The following is a 19,778-nucleotide window of genomic DNA, read 5'->3' as shown; positions in this document are numbered from 1 at the left end:
ACAATATTTTCTGACTTTTTAAGTATGAGGGATAAAGTTCAATATGTCAGTGATTGTTTTGAGATGCAGTAAGGTTCGAATACGATGACGTCACTACTTACATCGCTGACAGCGTTTTCGGTGGCCAAAATAAATAAAAAATTACACACATTTTTAATCGAAAATACGTAGTCATCATACTATTAATACCCAAAATCTATAAATATTGTTTTTTTATGTCAAATACTACAGAAGACAATCATTTATTGTGCCAAATTCGATATGAGTCTAGTAGCCTATTGTAAATCCCCGTTTCTCAACAGCATTTGAAGTAACATCTATCGCAAGTGTATGGTTTTTTTTAGAAAAAAATAAGAATTTAAGAAAACTGACTATGCCATTCTGTTTCCTATAATGGACCTAACTATATGCCGAAGTTAACGGAATTCAATAAAAACACGGTGTAAACTCTCAGTTGCTCCATCATAAAAGCCCCCATTTGTAAAATATAAGTAGGTAACTAAATAAGTAAATAAAGCGACCATTAAAATATATTGAGTGTGCAACTGCACCGTAGCGCGTAGAGGCCAATTGGCTTGCTTAATGACCCGTACTTCTGCTGAGAGCTCCTTGTGCAAGACGGAAGCGCCCTACTAATGGCCCTGAAAACTCAACTAATGCGTTCATGTACTTGTAGATTTTCCGAAATATTACAGGTTTCTTAGTATAAATTTACTTAATTTACTATATCAATGGCAAACAAGCGTACGTCCCGTTTGAAGGCAAGCAGTCTCCGTAGCATATGAAAGTGAGGAAAGAACTTGATCGATGTAATGTTTACGGGGTTACTTGCAATAGTTACAATGTCACAAGTGATGTATTGCTGATAATGCTGATGGAACCTCCATATTATTAGATTTTTGATACGATTAATTCTTATCAATGATCAGTCGTCACCAGACATCGGATTCCGTGGGGCGAAACTTATTGACAGCTAGGGACTTCCTATATCGATAAACTCATTTATCGATACTAGTTCTAAATACTAGTGATCACACAAAGGTTTGCTTATAAAATATTTTTTTATTAAAAGAGTATGCGCATGTGACACTGTTTGAATTGCAGGCGTCCATAGATTACGGTAACCGCTTTCCACCGCACCGGACCGTATGCTTGGTTGCCACCGACGTAGTCTAAAAAAAATATTACATAATAAAATAAGAACTCAATTTTCTTCTTCTTTTTTGAAAACGTTTTTAAAAGTTTACTCGTCACAATTTATTTCGACGCTATTTATTTTAGACACTATGTATGAATTTCATACTGGTCTTCAGAACAATAGTTACAAAAAACACACACAATGTTGGGGGCGGTCACTAGTATATAGAACTAGTATCGATAAATGAGTTTATCGATATAGGAAGTCCCTAGCTGTCAAGAAGTTTCGCCCCACGGAATCCGATGTCTGGTCGTCACTGACAGAATACGTTCGGATATGCCAATAAACGCTAGCGTACCCCAAGGATCTATACTATCGCCTACATTGTTCCTTCTGTACACCAAATGTTTATTGTCTGCTACTGCTAACAATATACACAGTTATGCAAAAGACCGCACTGGTGATAGCTGTTGTACCTAAGGAAAAACTGTATAATTGAATTGAAAAATAACATCTCCAGATAGAGGTCTATACTGATTGCTTCTAACGCCTACGATATAATATGTGCGTATCCATTACAAAACGGTCCCTTGTGGTCCATGTGCAATATGGTCGTTTTCATCTCGAATTCCAAAAGAAATGCGACCCTATTGCAGATGAAGTATAAGGACCCCTTTGTGAAGGATACGCACATAATTAAATATTAAAGAACAAACGTACCGCCGAGACTGCTAGCGAGAATCAAATCTAATTTAATTTTCTGTGTTACATTTTTAAAACGGTACATTGTATAATTTTTCGTGCTTTCAGGAATAGGTACAATCGTTTATTTATTTATTTATTTAATCTTTATTGTACACAAAGAAAGAAAAACTTATAGTACAAAAGGCGAACTTAATGCCAGACAGCATTCTCTACAGAATAAACAACAAAACAACAACATTAAGTTTAAACAACATTATTTTAACAGATGGATCTTCAGCGTCATGTCATAGTCGGTATATACAGTAACGTACGATTCTACAATAATAAGGTACTAGGGTCGTTCTACGAGACAGCGATTTTTGTCTTATTCCTCTGTCCTTTTTTATTTTTGAAATTTGACCAATAAGGACATACTCTTGTGAAAATAGATTTATTTTTAGACATAACTATGGTTTTGGCCCATATTTTTGTGAACTCATTTAAAATAAATTCATTTTAACTTTTTTGAATAAGAAATTTAGGCCCAGAGGAATAAGATAAGTCAGGATAGGTTAACAAAAATTTTTAAAAACCGTATATTTATAAATTATATATTGTACTTTTGTTCACTAAACTATCAAAAAAGTACTTTAGAATATTTTTATTTTAATAACATTCAGACTGTAAATGCACTAGGTGCTAAAAAGATCTAAATTTTTTTATTAATATTTTTAAAAAGATCTAAGTTTTTTTTATTAAGGTACTTTAAAATATAGGAAATCACTTGATAACTACTCTTCTTTTTGAAAGTCAGTTAAGAAAAACAAGAAAAATTTAGAAAATTCTTATTCCATTGTCCAAAATCCATAGGAATAAGGGACAGAGGAATAAGAAATTATCGAAAAAAAACCAATGATTCATAATGTGTATATACAACGCGGCTGTCTTTAATAATATGAATAGATAGTACGTAAAGCAATTAATTAAGCAAAAAAGTACATTTTTTAAAGTTACACAAATCCCAAAAAATCGAACAGAGTAATAAGAATGATACCTAAACCACGGACAGAGGAATAAGATATTTACCTTCGTAATTCCGGAGCCACGTGCAACAGCCGGCACTTCCACCTCGTACCACGTTCCGAGCGCGACTGATTATTCCCCACGGGGGAAGTTTGTCTACAATCTTCAATACGTTTACGATACAGGCGAATAAAAACCGCACCAGAGAAATAAGAATTTTGTCGCGGACATCTCATATTTCCTAAATTTTAAATACAAAATTATAGATAAAAAAATACTTGTTAAGTTTTAGTAATGTAGTAACTAATAATGTATCCATGTACTCAATCAAAATATTCGTTAAGTTGACTTAATTGAAGTTATCATCACATGTTTAGAGAAAAATGGAGAACGGACACGACAGAGTAGTAAGAATAACGGATATATTTTTTTAATATAAAAAAATTACAATGACCTTATACTAAAGCTAATCGATGTCCCAGTCGACTAGAGATAAAAAGTATCTCTGAAAAAAAAAACAGGATTTTAAAGTAAAGTTTTCAGTGAAATAAGCTTCCGGACATTGAAAATTAGGGTCTCGGAGAATCACCCACTAACAAATTAGCTACCGGTATTTAAACAGATGGCACTTTACATTAAACGAATTAACTTAAAAATATGCGTGGATACCCACGCATATTATGTCATAGATATTATGGCACCAACTTAATATAAAGTTTAAGTATTTTGGGAATATTCTGGTACTTCGAGGTAAAAATATGTATTATGAGATTCAGGCAATTGCATACCTACCTTTGCATCTTAAAATTTATGATAAATGGATGAAATTACAAAAAACTCATATTATGACGTACTACAACTTTCAATGAAGAAAAAAACCGGCCAAGAGCGTGTCGGGCCACGCTCAGTGTAGGGTTCCGTAGTTTTCCGTATTTTTCTCAAAAACTACTGAACCTATCAAGTTCAAATCAATTTTCCAAGAAAGTCTTATAAAGTTCTACTTTTGTGATTTTTTTCATATTTTTTAAACACATGGTTCAAAAGTTAGAGGGGGGGCACACTTTTTTTTCCTTTAGGAGCGATTATTTCCGAAAATATTAATATTATTTTTTATAAAATAATATTAATACGATTTTAGTAAACCCCTATTCATTTTTAAATACCTATCCAATAATGTATCACACATTGGGGTTGGAATAAAAAAAAACCGGCCAAGAGCGTGTCGGGCCACGCTCAGTGTAGGGTTCCGTAGTTTTCCGTATTTTTCTCAAAAACTACTGAACCTATCAAGTTCAAAACAATTTTTCTAGAAAGTCTTTATAAAGTTCTACTTTTGTGATTTTTTTCATATTTTTTAAACATATGGTAAAAAAGTTAGAGGGGGAGGGGACGCACTTTTTTTTCCTTTAGGAGCGATTATTTCTGAAAATATAAATATTATCAAAAAACAATATTAGTAAACCCTTATTCATTTTTAAATACCTATCCACCAATATATCACACGTTGGGGTTGGAATGAAAAAAATATCAGCCCCCACTTTACATGTAGGGGGGTACCCTAATAAAACATTTTTTTCCATTTTTTATTTTTGCACTTTGTTGGCGTGATTGATATACATATTGGTACCAAATTTCAGCTTTCTAGTGCTAACGGTTAATGAGATTATCCGCGGACGGACGGACGGACGGACGGACGGACAGACAGACATGGCGAAACTATAAGTATAAGGGTTCCTAGTTGACTACGGAACCCTAAAAATGGCAACGTCGTCATTTCATCCCTTTCTTACCGATATGTGTGGGAAAACGAGACTACACGACGATGTTGCCACTTTTTAATTTCCACTCCTTTTTGACAGTTTGTACTTATCTCTCATATTCTCAATTACCTTTTTATTCCACTCGACCGAACCGTTACCTGAACACATATTAATGTAATGAATTCGTTGAAACGTGTACTTACCCTGAGTTGAGTAACTTACAATGTATTAAGTAATACCATTAGAACAAAGCCATATCTCATGAACCGGGCACCAATCCAATTAATGCATTACCGATTCTGCCAAACCACTAATTTAAGGGGCCTTCAGGGTTCCGACTAAGAGTTCTTGACGTGTTAGAAAACGACACAGAAAATGCATGTAAGGTCAGTGCGGGCAAGACCGGCATACTTTATTTGAAATAAAGTTTGAGTGGATAAAACTAGACTATTAAAGTAGTCTGCACGGGTAGCATGGTCGCGCGATAGACGATAAAATATCAGGCCGTCCCTATCGCACTATTAGTATGTGCGATAGGGACGGCCAGATGTTTTATCATTTATCGCGCGACCATTATTGCCTGGCTGGAGTGATCCGCATGGTCCTATGGGCTAGCAAATTTTATATTCTACACAGCTTTTATAATACTTTGGTGAATTAAAGTATTACTGTGAAATAGAGATGGGTAGTGAGTAAATACTCAAGAGTAAATATCGAGTAAATACTCAGTATTTACTCAAAATACCCGTATTTACTCGTTTTTACTCAAATTGATGGGTATAAACTATTTCGCGTGCTGAAATGGAAATACAAATTAGAAATATTGGTGTATTTTGTTATCGACTACTATGTTAAGTAATCAAATTTATATTAATTTTATTTTAAAGACGTGCTCTCCATACATGTAACTATTTTTCACAAAAATAAAATTCAGAAATTACCAGTGTGTTATACATCATCTGATAGGTCTTTAAAAATTAATTGAATGTTTATAAAAAATTTTTAATAATATGAACAGTTTTGGAATAAAACGATAATTAAGGCCGAAATAATGTTTATACCTTTATAACTTTCGAATTCGTTGTTGGAAAAATATCCAGAAACCGTCAAATTATTGGCCATATAATACAAAACACAAAACTAGTACTTTAAACGTCACCAGCTGAGCCATTTTTGAGTTTTCTTTAGAAAACCCTTAATAAAAGGTCGTAAGTGCCACATTGACAATCACTTCCGAACGTCATGCCGTTATCTAGAACATCAATTTCATTGAAGTCTCATACTTTTACTGTAAATACCTGCTTTCTTAAAACAAAACTGCTAACTAAACATTATCACTATTTTTTTCTCACAAAGATTACCTTTTTTTCGACAAACTAAGACTCCCATAAGCTTCTAATAATATAAATCTCATTTAAACATGTCCACACAGTTAAAATAAACACGACTAAGTACTTAAATCTCATTTTTTAAATTATTTTTAGGTAACAGTTTATACTCACCCAAATGAGTAAATACGAGTATTTACTCGGTGCTTTGAGTAAATTACGGGTAAATACTCAGTATTTACTCACCCCTACCCATCTCTACTGTGAAAACTATATGTGATAGAAATCACTTTTTTTAAGGCTCGGCGGGTTGACCGTCCCCACGCGGCGAGTACGGAAAGACCGTCTAGTGCTCGTTGTCGCGTAATTTCATATTGAAATAAGTATCAAAATCATGTTCATTGTTATATTCTGTAATTACAAGGAGTAATGTGATAGATATTAAAACAAATAACGTTGATATTTTCAACACATCAGCATTTTTCTATTTATGTTTTTTAATGTTTTAATGTTTATTTGGGCACAAACGGTACATGTTTCTTATAGCTAAAGTAAATACATAATTTATGAACCAATACAGTTGCCACCACTTAATATATCATTAAAGACTAACTAATGTTAGGGTTCGTGTATAGATACCTTATTTATATTGTTATTTTCAATAAAAAAAAAACATAGCAACACCATTTCAACATAGACAATATCGGTTTATATTGAAATGGCGGGTAAATGCTTATCGAGGATTGGTCGTAGAAATGCGCGGTACGTCTTTTGATCATAGACAGCCGTCTATGATAAAATGGCGTAAAGATACGGATCAGTGATTGGTTGAAACGAGTTCGGGTAATTTAGCTATGGAAGTGGGCGACGGTGGGGAACCGGGCCAGTTGCGACATTCTTGGTTGAGCCTTGAAAGAAGACAGATGTGAAATAATATCTAGAGTAAATTAAAGTAAAGAAAATAAAAGTGAATTTACGTCTCAAGTCTCAGTTTTTAGTAATCTCCATATATAAGTAACCCGGGTATTTGGTGGCTTACGTCGGATGTAATTTTATTTCAGAAGTTGGAACACGCAACCAAAACGTAAGTACACACCCACAATTCATGTTTTTTTTATTATATACCTAACAGTTCGGTAAAATTTGAAACTCAGTGAGTTAGTTAAGTCAGTTAATTGAATTTCGTTACGAACAGATAGGTCTAGGAATGGTGTTAGTGTTCAATTCCGTTAACGGTTTTAAAATTTATTGCGGCAGTTTTTACGATATTAAATCTAACGGTTAACAGTTTAGAGGTTTGTATATCACAGTAGCAATACATTGTTGCCACATATCTACTAATTAGTGTTTGGTAGTAAACGAATTACACTTTTACTAGTTCAATTAAATCAAGTTGAAGAGTAATATTTTTTTTACATTTCTGTGTGGGTAATACTGGAAGAAAATTTCACTTTGTTTATCAAACGTTAAACGTGGAGTAATGTGGACCTTGTTGTAGTAGTCCGTTGTTAATCAAATTTTTAATTTAGTTTGACAATGCGAGGTCCGTGAATATTTAGATTGTCCGGTGCTTTAATATTACTTAATAGCTTCAATTTATTACTAATTGCTTTTAAATATATGGGCTATACAATGGAACTCATGATGATTACAAAAGCTTAGCTTATCAAATTTGTGGTACTGTATCCTTTGTTCATTATGGATAGTTAAATTATTACCAACTACCCTATTTTTAAACACATTCCTTACTCGTCGAATTTAAATACAGATACTCATTATACCATAAGTACTTACCGATATGTACCTAATTGATCCCTTGGTTATTTATTGGTGAAAGTCATAATGAATCAATTCCATTTTTAGTATATTCTCCTTTTACGCAGTGTTATAGTACTGTTATGTCCCTAGGGTTTAAGTAATGTATTCTAATGCCTCTTGTATTGAGTTTCAGATACCATGCAATCTCTGGAGCATCCTGATCGGGATTCTAGAAGGCTTAAGACCCCTGATGACGATAAAATGAATGGATCCCGAGAAGCCACGCGAAGTCGGAGCCCCAGTCCTACGCTTCGAGTCTGCGCGCGCCGCGGCCGCCGCGGACCAGCTCAACCACTACTACACGCACACCAACAATGACTCGCGCCCGTGCGCTGATGACGCTCTCGCATATCTCGACAGATATCTGCCGCAAGTGCCGCCCGCGTTTGTGTTTGTACCGTTCACTCTTAGCGAGATGTTGAAGGCATGTAAGGACGTTAAACGAAAACAATCTAAAGACATAAATGATATGACAACCTATGTCATAGATTTAATTCCTCCTAATGTCATATCCTTAATACTTTTAATATTCAATGAATGTGTCACAGCGGGTGTCTACCCCGACACTTTGAAGCTCGTAAAAATACAACCAATCTATAAAGGAAAAGGCGAAATGCATATACCTAAATTCTATAGACCTATATCGCTCATTCCTATAATATCAAAAATATTCGAACGTTTACTAAGTATGAGAATTATGCAACACCTTACTCAATACAAACTTTTAAATAGCCAACAGTATGCTTACCAGACAGGCCTATCGACGACGCATGCAGCGCGCGATGTGGTGGCGCGAGTGATGACGCATCTCGAGGCCGAGCGGCAGGTGGCAGCAATATTCTGCGACCTGTCGCGCGCCTTCGAGATGATCGACCACTCGTTGCTTCTCTCCAAACTATCGCGATACGGCTTCGAAGGCAACTTTCTTAATACGATCGCCTCATTTCTGAGAAACCGACAACAAAGCACCGTCGTCCATGGCTCGAAGTCGAACCTTGAACCTGTAGGAGATTGCGCGGTACCGCAAGGATCTATGATGGGTAATAACCTTTTCCTAATATTAGTTAATGACATAATGACAGCATGCTCTGACCCTGAATATATTATGTTCGCGGATGACACGTGCATTATAATAAATGCAGATAATTTCAACAATTTAAAAACTACAGCAAATAAAGTAATGCATAACATTGCCAGGTGGTTTTCATCTAACGGTATGATTCTGAATATAGAAAAAACTAATATTATGCACTTTCAACTGCGAAACACTGGTATATGTCCGCTAGAAATATATGTAAACAATACTATGCTTCCCCAGGTCGAGCAAGCTAGATACCTCGGTTTTACCATAGACGCGGGTCTAACCTGGACCCCCCATATAGATACGGTTTCTGACAGGCTGGCGTCGGCGTGCTTCGCCCTTGCTAGACTCGCCCCATCTCTAACACCCCAAAACCTCAGAATAGCATATTACGGGTACTTCCACTCAATTTTAACACAAGGTGTAGAACTATGGGCTACCGCTGCCGAATGCAATAGACTGTTTAGATTGCAAAAGCGAGCCCTTAGGATAATTTCAAATAAACCATATGATTACCCAGCGCAGTCGTTATTTAAAGAACACAAAATCCTCACGCTGCCATGTGTCTATATATTGACTGCATGCAAGTACGTGCGGTCCAATCTAGGGTTGTACATGACCCGCGGGCAGAGCCACGGGCGCAACACGCGCGGCGAGCACCTGCTGCTGGTCCCGCGCCGCCGCCTGGCGAAAGCTCGGAAGTCACTCGGTGTCATGGGTGTAAAGATTTATAACACACTTCCGAAAGAGGTCATTGACTCACCTAGTGAGGCTATATTTGAAAATAAACTTAAAAAAATGTTGATTACATCTGCTTATTACACAATAAACGAATTTATATTAAGAACTACTAGGATGTCAAACTAAAATGAATTCTCTTCAACATAAATGTTGCAAAATAAAAAACTGTAACGACTGTAACTATAAACTAACTCATTAACTTAACTATAAGATAAAAAGATGTACCTAACTCACTAATTGGGCCTAGCAATATACTAGTCTGTTTAGTTAATAAGAATTATTTATTATTGGAGTGACATGTAAAATTACTTATAATTTTATCAATAAAAATCTCATTTCTCATTGCTCATTTCTCATCCTCGTCGAGCATCTGGCAGCACGCGACTACACATGTTGGAGAGGGAGCTGGAGAGAGAAAGACGTCGGGAAGCTGAAGGTCGGCGTCGTTCTTTGAGACGCAACTGCGACAGAAGACCAGTCAACAGGGGACACCGCAGCCGGTCTTCGTCCGGCCGGCGCCACACCGCACGACGCGTCACAAGCCAAGCTGAGCATCAGGAGGAACATCATGCTGAGCATCGGCCTGAGAGACATGCCAAGCGACAAGCCGAGCATCGTGACGACGCTGGACGCCATGAAAGGTCACGTAGCCCTTCCTTTTCCAAAAAAGATTTAGTCAATATTCTTTTGCAATTAAGCGGTGTTCCTACATCTCAACCACTTGCACAACCCGCTCAACAACCCTTACAGAAAATAGACCATAAAAACATTTTACCTGGCTTTGACCCTTCCACCAAAAATCAGCGTATGGATATTTGGTTGAAGAAAGTCAATGAATGCGCTGCTGTATATGGTTGGGATGAGAGGACTACCACGCATTTTGCCATGCAGAAATTGCAAGGCCTAGCGAAGACATGGTACGAAAGCCTAAATACGATACTTTTTACCTGGCAAGAGTGGCAAACAAAGTTGTTGGACGCGTTTCCTTGTGACCAAAATTATGGCCAGATTTTGGAAGACATGCTCAAAAGAAAAAGCAAGTTTAACGAACCCATAGTAGTATATTATTACGAAAAACTGAGTCTTGTTAATCAGTGTGACATAGTAGGGAAACGCGCCGCGGATTGTATAATACATGGAATCACCGATCGAACGCTTAGGTCGGGTGCTTTAGCGTTGCGCTGTACTCACGTCGACCAATTACTGCCTTTTCTTATGAGTTACAAGGAATCGAGTCAAGTTAGTTCAGATCATTACCATGTCAGAAATAGACCCACCAGTAGTTATTTTGCTGGGGGGAATATTTCAACTCTACCGAAAACTGATCCCAAGCCAGGACAGCAATTGGGATGCTACAATTGCAAGGAAACTGGTCATAGTTACCTTTATTGTACTAAACCTCTCATTAAATGCACGAAGTGCAACAGGATAGGACATGTTGCAAATAAATGTTTTACTAAGAGTGGCGTCCCTGGCGATAAATCGGATGGTTCCATTACCAAATGTCATGAAAATTAGTTAATGTTGATTCGGATCTAGACCCGGTTATTTAATGTTACAGTTAGACAGTTACAACTGTGCAAGGACTATTGAGCCTTTCATAGATTTTGCTAGCCAACTAACCTTTATTCCAACTAACATCCATCATGAAGTGTTTTGGTAATTGCCTATGTCCTTGGCAAGCCGTTCACTTGATCTCTAGATTGATGGGGTAGGATACACGAAGCAGGCTCATAAAATAATGTACAAGGATGTCAAGAAACTGCAGTTTTTCTAAATAACCAATAAATCCACCCGTTTCAATGTAGTCGAATACGATGAAACCTTATTACGGTAGCATACTTTCAGCGCTGTGCAGCTTCATGGTGCGGCTTCGGTTAGAATTTAAACAAGAACAGAATTTGATGGTGACGTTCTCGTGAAGCAGTCGATAGCCAGTAAACCTAGGGAGCAGTAAGCGGCGGGTTTCATCATTCTGTTAAGGGTTGCATGTATGTATTGGCGATTCCGTACCACAAGTATTGTCAAATACTACCAAGTGTTGTGTTTGTGTCGTGCAGGACGCGTTCATTTCTTCTGTTATTTGTAGTTTACAGCAAACTTCTTTTCTTACCTACTATATTTAAAACATCTTCGTTAGTTTTCAATTGATACCAACTGATCTTTGCTATTCGACGCCCGCATCTTCCCATCACGCTGTCTCATTGTCCACGTTTCGCTTCCGTATATGCTCTAGATGTAAATACTTTTATGAGCTTTTTGCGAATATTATTAGGTACTCTAAGAACAAATTAAATTATTTTCATAGAAAATATTTTAACTTGTATTTTTTTTAAGTAGTCACACTACTGGTTCAGGCATCCACCCGGTAGGCGGAATACGCTGGTTCGATTCCAGCTCGGAACACTTGGAGGCCTTGGTCACTTTTTCTTTGTATATGACATTTATTTAATGTTTATTATTAGGTATTTGGGCTTTTATTTCTGGTAGAGGGCTTCTCTTTTTTAGCCATTGCTATTCTAGTTATAATGTCTTGTGAACATCTGGAATCACTAGTGATTATGCTTCCCCAAATATTTAAATGTTTTTTTTGCCTTTTCTATAATACTATTATTTAATATTATTGGTCTTTGTCTTTGAAGCATGAATACGTAAGTTTTTAAATATGTTTTGAGGCTACAAGTACTCTAGTTCTCTTGATGCTTATTTTCAGTTCAAATTCATCAAACACATCATTCAGTATTTTTCAATCTGCTCAGATGTGTGTGGCAGTGCAGCAATATCATCAGCAAAGCGTATAATATGCATATTTTTTCCATTAAAATTAACTCCACTTTTTTTTCTGTTTCTGCAAGTATACTGTTGGCACACTCTATGAAAATGTTCAAAATAAGCGGTTAAAGCGGACAGTCATGCCTAACCCCTTGTTGGATTTTTGCTTGTCTATTCTCTTTTCCTATTTCTGTGGTAGCTTCCTGATTTTTATAAAGTTCATAAATTACTCTACGGACTTTATAATCTAATCATGCTTCCTTTAAAATCTAAACATTCGCTTTCAATTTACTTTATCCAATGCTTTATCAAAGTACCAATAAACCAATAAACTGAGACATGTTTTAATAACGATGGCCAGAGTGGCATCATTCATAGGGCCTTATCGCTTTATTTAAGATTTAAGTATAAATATACGGTACGGCGCCCATTCCGGGACTCTCAGGCACGGAAAACCGACGACCTACAACGCTTGCTGCGGACCGTAGGTATAAAACCATATATGGGGTATATTAACGCTGCTGTTTAAGGTACATACTGATGATTCGGATCCCAATAGCAACACTGATAATTAATGACGATGATATTTGAGATTAACATCACAAGCCGACTAAGAGGATGTGTTATTATTTGTACCTACACTATTATACCTATTACAATTAGCATGTAGACTACATAATGTTTAATATTGTTTCAGATGTCGATGATCGGTGTTTCGATGTTTCGAAAGTCCTCCCGCACCTTCGCGAGTATTCGATCGGCTCCCGAGGTCAACGGCGAGGCAAGTCGATGAAGTCCTTCCGTACCTTCACGAGTATTCGATCGGCTCGTAAGGTTTACGGCAAGGCAACTCGATTAAAAAGTCCTACCGCGCCCTTCACGAGTATTCGATCGGCTTGTGGGGCCAACGGTAAGGCAACCCGATAATCGATCGTTCGGGGTTTTCGATGGTTTTTCGTTATTCGATCGGACGAGAACCAAGATATCGTTAAAGTGGATACCCATAATCGATCGTTGGGTACTCCACTTGTTTTATAAGCTCTGGATATTCGAATTAAGTCGTAATACTTAGAAGATTTTCGAAACTTGCTTTTTCGCTTGATCATGAAATTGTGCAAATAAATAAAGCCTAGTTTTGCTCGATGTTTTGATTTGTAATTAGTTGATAGTCGATTTATGTCACGAAGACATGGTATTAGTAGTTTTGGTTATTGACGAATGTAAGTAGCTATGTTGCTCGATTTGTTACTTCGATCTTTGTTTATGGAATAAAACAATTTAAGCTCTTTAAATATTTATTTGTTTATGGGTTGTCGATTTTGACACTAATTTAATAATATAATAAAATAACATTATATCGTTTCTCGATCAGTTCGTACACTCCAGGGCCCAGGGCTCTAAATGTCAGAATGTAATTTAGAACCTTATACATGTTTTGTTTCTTTATTGTACCTTCATGAGTAATTCAAATATATTGTGTGTTGCAATCAATTGAGCCTAAGCAAGTTGAGTTTTAGTAAATTGCTTGTTAATTACAATTATTATTTGTGAGTCGAGTGATTAATTGATATTAAACTGTTTTTTGAATTAAAAAGTACCTAGAATTTAGCATATATGACTACGACTATACATAGTAAATTTAAGTTTAACTTCGCTTTGTGATGTGAAGTCTGTGCAACTGGTCAGGATCCCGTTCCCGATTGTTAGGGTTCCCACCTGGGGACGTGTTCCGGGGCGGAACCGTTATCAGGATGGTCGATTGTTAGGGTTCGTGTATAGATACCTTATTTATATTGTTATTTTCAATAAAAAAAAAACATAGCAACACCATTTCAACATAGACAATATCGGTTTATATTGAAATGGCGGGTAAATGCTTATCGAGGATTGGTCGTAGAAATGCGCGGTACGTCTTTTGATCATAGACAGCCGTCTATGATAAAATGGCGTAAAGATACGGATCAGTGATTGGTTGAAACGAGTTCGGGTAATTTAGCTATGGAAGTGGGCGACGGTGGGGAACCGGGCCAGTTGCGACATTCTTGGTTGAGCCTTGAAAGAAGACAGATGTGAAATAATATCTAGAGTAAATTAAAGTAAAGAAAATAAAAGTGAATTTACGTCTCAAGTCTCAGTTTTTAGTAATCTCCATATATAAGTAACCCGGGTATTTGGTGGCTTACGTCGGATGTAATTATACTAATACGGAATAACTAAATTTAAAATTAACAACAACAGTCAAATTAGGACAATGGCTTCATTAATGAGAAAAAAAGATAACTAACTATTTCTACACACTACTTAATTACACAATAAAAGTTATAAAGGGGTTACAGCACAAATTATAAAGGTGCAATCTTAAAATTAAAATCTAATTTTATTTGTTCATTTAAAACCAAAAGCACATGATGTTTAAATTTAGTTAAGGAGTCGTTAAATATATCTATGTTTGAGAAAATATCATTATTAAATTTACATGTTCTTATCAAAAAGGAGTTCGATCTATATTTATTTTTGCTGAAGGGAATATGAAATAATTTATCTTTACGTCGTGTGTTCAGGCGGGGAGTTTTAAAGCTAAGTCTACTTAACAAATAAGGGGAGTCGATAAAACTTCTTAAAATTTTATACAAAAATATTTGATCTTTTAATGTGCGCCGGCTTTCGAGCGATACCAGATCTTGCAGGTTTATCGATTGAGTTGACCCAATGTTTTTGTATGTTAAATGTTTTATAAGTTTCTTTTGAATTTTTTCAATACTGTTAATATAACACTTGTAATTAGGATTCCATACAGATGAACCATATTCCAGAATTGGTCTGACTAGCGAGTTGAAGAGTGTCAGCAATGTGACGGGTTCTTTGAAATCTTTACAAGTTCTCAAGATGAACCCAAGTAAACCAAAGGCTCTATTTACTATGCTCGTAATATGGCTGCTGAACAATAGTTTGCTGTCCAGATGAATACCCAAGTCTTTAATAGTAGAGACTCTACATAATGGCGTGTTGTTTATATGGTAGTCGTAGTAAATAACTTGTTTTTTTCTGGTGAATGTAATTATATTACATTTGTTAATATTTAAGTGCAACTGATTTAATTGGCAGTATGTATGCAGTCGGGTTAAGTCTTCCTGTAACGCATGACAATCAGTTATACTCTTAACAAGTTTTAGTATCTTTTTGTCGTCGGCGTATAAAAGGCAAGTTGAAGATACCAGATGGGATGTCACGTCATTTATAAAGACATTAAAAAATAGAGGCCCTAAATGCGATCCCTGAGGGACGCCTGAACTGACAGGGACAAAACTAGAACAGAAACCTTTGATAGCTACAGCTTGACAACGGTCCCGCAGATACGAAGTAACCCATCGCAAGAGATTGCCATGAATTCCGACTGACTCTAGCTTTTGTAAAAGTATAGAATGAGATATTTTGTCAAAGGCTTTAGAGTAATCGGTGTACACAACATCGATCTGGTAACCATCATTCATGCCCGACAAGATTCTATCGACATATTCGCAAAGATTAGTTTCAGTAGATTTTTTATCGATAAATCCATGTTGCTCTTGAACTAACAGTGGTCTGAGAATAGGGAATATTTGATCATAAATTATTTTTTCAAACAATTTAGGTATTATGTTAAGTTTAGAAATAGGCCTATAGTTCTGTACGTCATGTTTATTTCCGGATTTAAAAACAGGGGTCACAAATGACCGCTTCCTTTAATTTATAAGGCAAGACCGTCATATGTCTCGTAAATGAGGTTGATAACCTTCTTTTGTCAGGTCCAGACAAAAGCAAAGCCGAAACTTATAATTAAAATTAACCTACAACACCCGTTTAAACTCGACTTATTTCTCATAAAGCCTAAAAAAGGTGCCTTACTCTTATATGCCGGTCTTTCCGACTAGGCACAATTTCGAAGTTACATATTTCAGGAAATAAAACAATAAACGCGTTTTAAGAGCAGTCATTGTACTAGACAGGAAGAACGATTATTAAATTACTACGTTACGTACATAATGCACAAATATTCCAACTGCTTCTATTTTATTTTAATTTTTTGCGTAACCTTGTTGAACTCGATGGTCGTGTTCGAAACACGAATCAAGTTTTTTGTTAACTAGTGTTCGTTCTAGGGATATCTATTGAAGACCAATGGATTAAGGATGAAAAACTGGTATACCTTCGGAGGTACATATAGGAAATGATAGATATATAAATACAAAAGTTATATTCAGTAGACGGTCTTTCTGGGTAGACGGTCTTCCCCACACTGACCTTACACAAATTACATGTTTTAGAGTCAATTAAAGACAAGTTAGCAACAATCGTCTAGTCTAGTCAGCGAGGCTGGAGCAAATGTTAGTTTAAACGTCAAACTTGGACCTTTAGGTACTTAACAACCATTGCAGAAGCTGGGCTATCAAACTCGTTGTTAACATTGTTGTCTTGGGCTGATACTAGTAAGTACTTACCTTTGTTTGTTGGTAGGCGCTGTTTACTTTCTCCATACAAAGAATGTAATTTTTAGACCCCAACGCAAAATCAACAGGGGTTAAAATCTATCTGTCTGTCTGTGGCATCGTAGCACCCGAACGGGTGAACCGAATTAGATTTTTTTTGTTTGAAAGCTGAATTATTCGAAGTGTTCTTAGTCTTTTGTTTGATGGAAATCGGTCCACTATGTCGGAGGTTTTTTCAAAATTTTTTTCGTAACGTAACGTCAACGATATCGAGTAATACGGTATGTAAACTAACGAAAACCATTTACTGGAACCCGTAAATGTCCAGGTGATACTGTGATTTCGGGGTTGATCCCATAGTAAAAGTTTCTTACTATGGGATCAACCCCGAAATCACGAAAATATCTTCTGACAGTTTCATAGGTAGTTTTATTTTATAGTAAGTATTTCCTATGGGAGAGTAAATTTTTATTTCGCGTTTTGGGTGTTGGTCCCATAGTAAAAGTTTCTCAGTATCACCTGGACATTTACGGGTTACAGTACGGGTTTTCGTTAGTTTACATACTGTATATTCTAAAACCTCAAAAGCAAATGGTTAGAAGCTCAGAATTTCACCACGGTAATTGTATATTGGCTATACACGAACCTTTCCACGGTCGAACAGGCCACAAGGATTGAGCGAAATTATCATAGGCAGGTACATGTTTTAGGTAAGGGAATTATTTCGCGTATTTACAACTTTGTTAAATGTAATATAATTAAATTACCTACCTACAGATATAGTGCGAAAAGATTTGCCTTCGCCTTTCAATCGAAGATCAAAACTGCATTAAAACAAGTACCTACCCATAGTCAGGGGCGGCTCACTCCGCGATTCTATCGCCGCGCTACAAGTACATGCTGGCGGCCGCGAGTTCGCGGCCTAATCAGGGGTGGCGCGCGTTCTCACGAAACGCACGTTCGCACTTTCTATTGTTACATTACGTAGCGAGTTTTTTTCAAGGTTCATATGCGATGTCCACGTGTAGAATGGCTAATAATGCTTAGTTAAATAGACATCATTAATAAAATAGGACAATCTTACACTGATCTTATTGATTAAGTCCAACGGAAAAGTTCAATAAGGCTTGTGATGCTGAAAGGCTGTAACAAAAATATAAAAAATACTGTATATATATATACCTAGAAAGTACCCAAGACTTGAATATATAGTATAACTATTTATCTGAGAATTAATGCGTTTTAAACCATAGGCAACCCTATCCTCCGACGCTGCGCACGTGCGACTCATTTCTTTGTTAGAATTTGGTAGGCATTTAAAAAGGCGGCATTTCGTGAACATCAAAGCAGTGGGCCTTCTGTACTTGTACTATTATATATTCTGTGCCATAGTTAAATGACATGATGAATGTGATAAATTGATGAAGACTGATAGAGAATGACATCTGTACACAGTCTCCAGTAAAAAAGTTGCAGTACCTATATAATCTATGTATCTATCAAGTACGTACAGTTGTTAAAACATCGTATTCCTGTTATGTCATGGTGCGACGTCTGAATTTTGATTAAATGACAACCAAAGAATAGTATTAAAAGGAACAGATCACCGAAATCCCTCGCTTTCATGCGAAGCCCACCATCTAATGGAGAGGCACGGCGCATTGACAACATTTTCATTATTTTCCTTTTACTGGGTCAGTGAGGATTCTTTATTACGGCGCACACATAGACACACTATCACACACTATACATGGATATACTATTTAAATGCCGTTCGTGATTGTTCACTAATTGCACTGCGCCTTCTACCGTTTGTAATAATGAATCAGTTCACTTTAAAAAATTAATACCTATACTCATTTGATTCTACAGCAAAATTAACTTCAATTAGAGTTTGTAGATAAATCTCACATCGTGAAGTTGCTTAGGGACCAGCAACATATTATCTATCGATCAAGTATAAAATGATAAAACTAAAAATTATTACATTTCTACTAGAAATTACTACAATTAGTCATTATGATCAGTACAGTACAGTCGCCATCAAATATCTGACTGAACGATATTGTCGAGGCGTTAAGTGTAGGTACACACGTGCTCAGTGCATATCATTTTGAGTACTTACCTTAGCAACTCCGATAGGTCTCGAGGCTGCTGTACTTTTTTTTTTGTTGACACTGTATATAAAGTCAAAACGGACTTTATACAGTGCCTACAAAATTGTTGCATAACTGCTACTATTTTTATTCCTGAATCCAGAAACATTCTACGTGTCCTAAGTAGGTATATATTTTGCAACGTCATTAGAGCATCAGGTCAATCGGATGTAAAAGTGGGTCACCATCGGCTTGCAAACCTTGGTTTTTATTTCTGGCGGGAAACATTGTGTTTGCGGCTATCTGTGTTGTTTTAGTTTATTCGATTGGTACTATTATTTACGTACAAAGATGTAGATAGAAAATCAGTAGGCAAGCATACAATTATACCGAATGGTTTTAAATGTGCATTTTATACGATTTCGTCAATATTTTGAAAAAATCTCGTTTTCACACTGTAGCATCAAGCTAAAACGCAGTAAGTATGGTATAGGTCTGTACAGTAAGGTACCTGCGCCAAAGATGGCCCAGCTCCTAAGATGGCCCACTTTAAAAAAAAAGTGCCGATTTAAATTTCGCGGCCAAGTTCGTTAAGTGCCATAGACATTAAGAGGGCTTTCGTGTTAAAAATAGTGAAATCGCAACCGAGCGCTCGATCATACCGTGTGGTATCAAATTAAAGGGCTTTGCGAGTAGTTTATAAATATATATCACATTAAAGGACTTTTTCTACTTGGTCTAACAAAATATGAGAAAATGTCCAAAAGTGGTAATAATTGTACCGGTGAAGGCTCGTTTTCAAAAAATTGGCAAAAATCAATAATAGCAATTTATAATCACTAAGGCATAACAGCAATTTAAGTAAACTTTG

The sequence above is a fragment of the Leguminivora glycinivorella genome, chromosome 10 (assembly GCF_023078275.1).
Source record: "Leguminivora glycinivorella isolate SPB_JAAS2020 chromosome 10, LegGlyc_1.1, whole genome shotgun sequence".
Taxonomy (NCBI): domain Eukaryota; kingdom Metazoa; phylum Arthropoda; class Insecta; order Lepidoptera; family Tortricidae; genus Leguminivora; species Leguminivora glycinivorella.
This window is presented reverse-complemented; position numbering follows the sequence as displayed.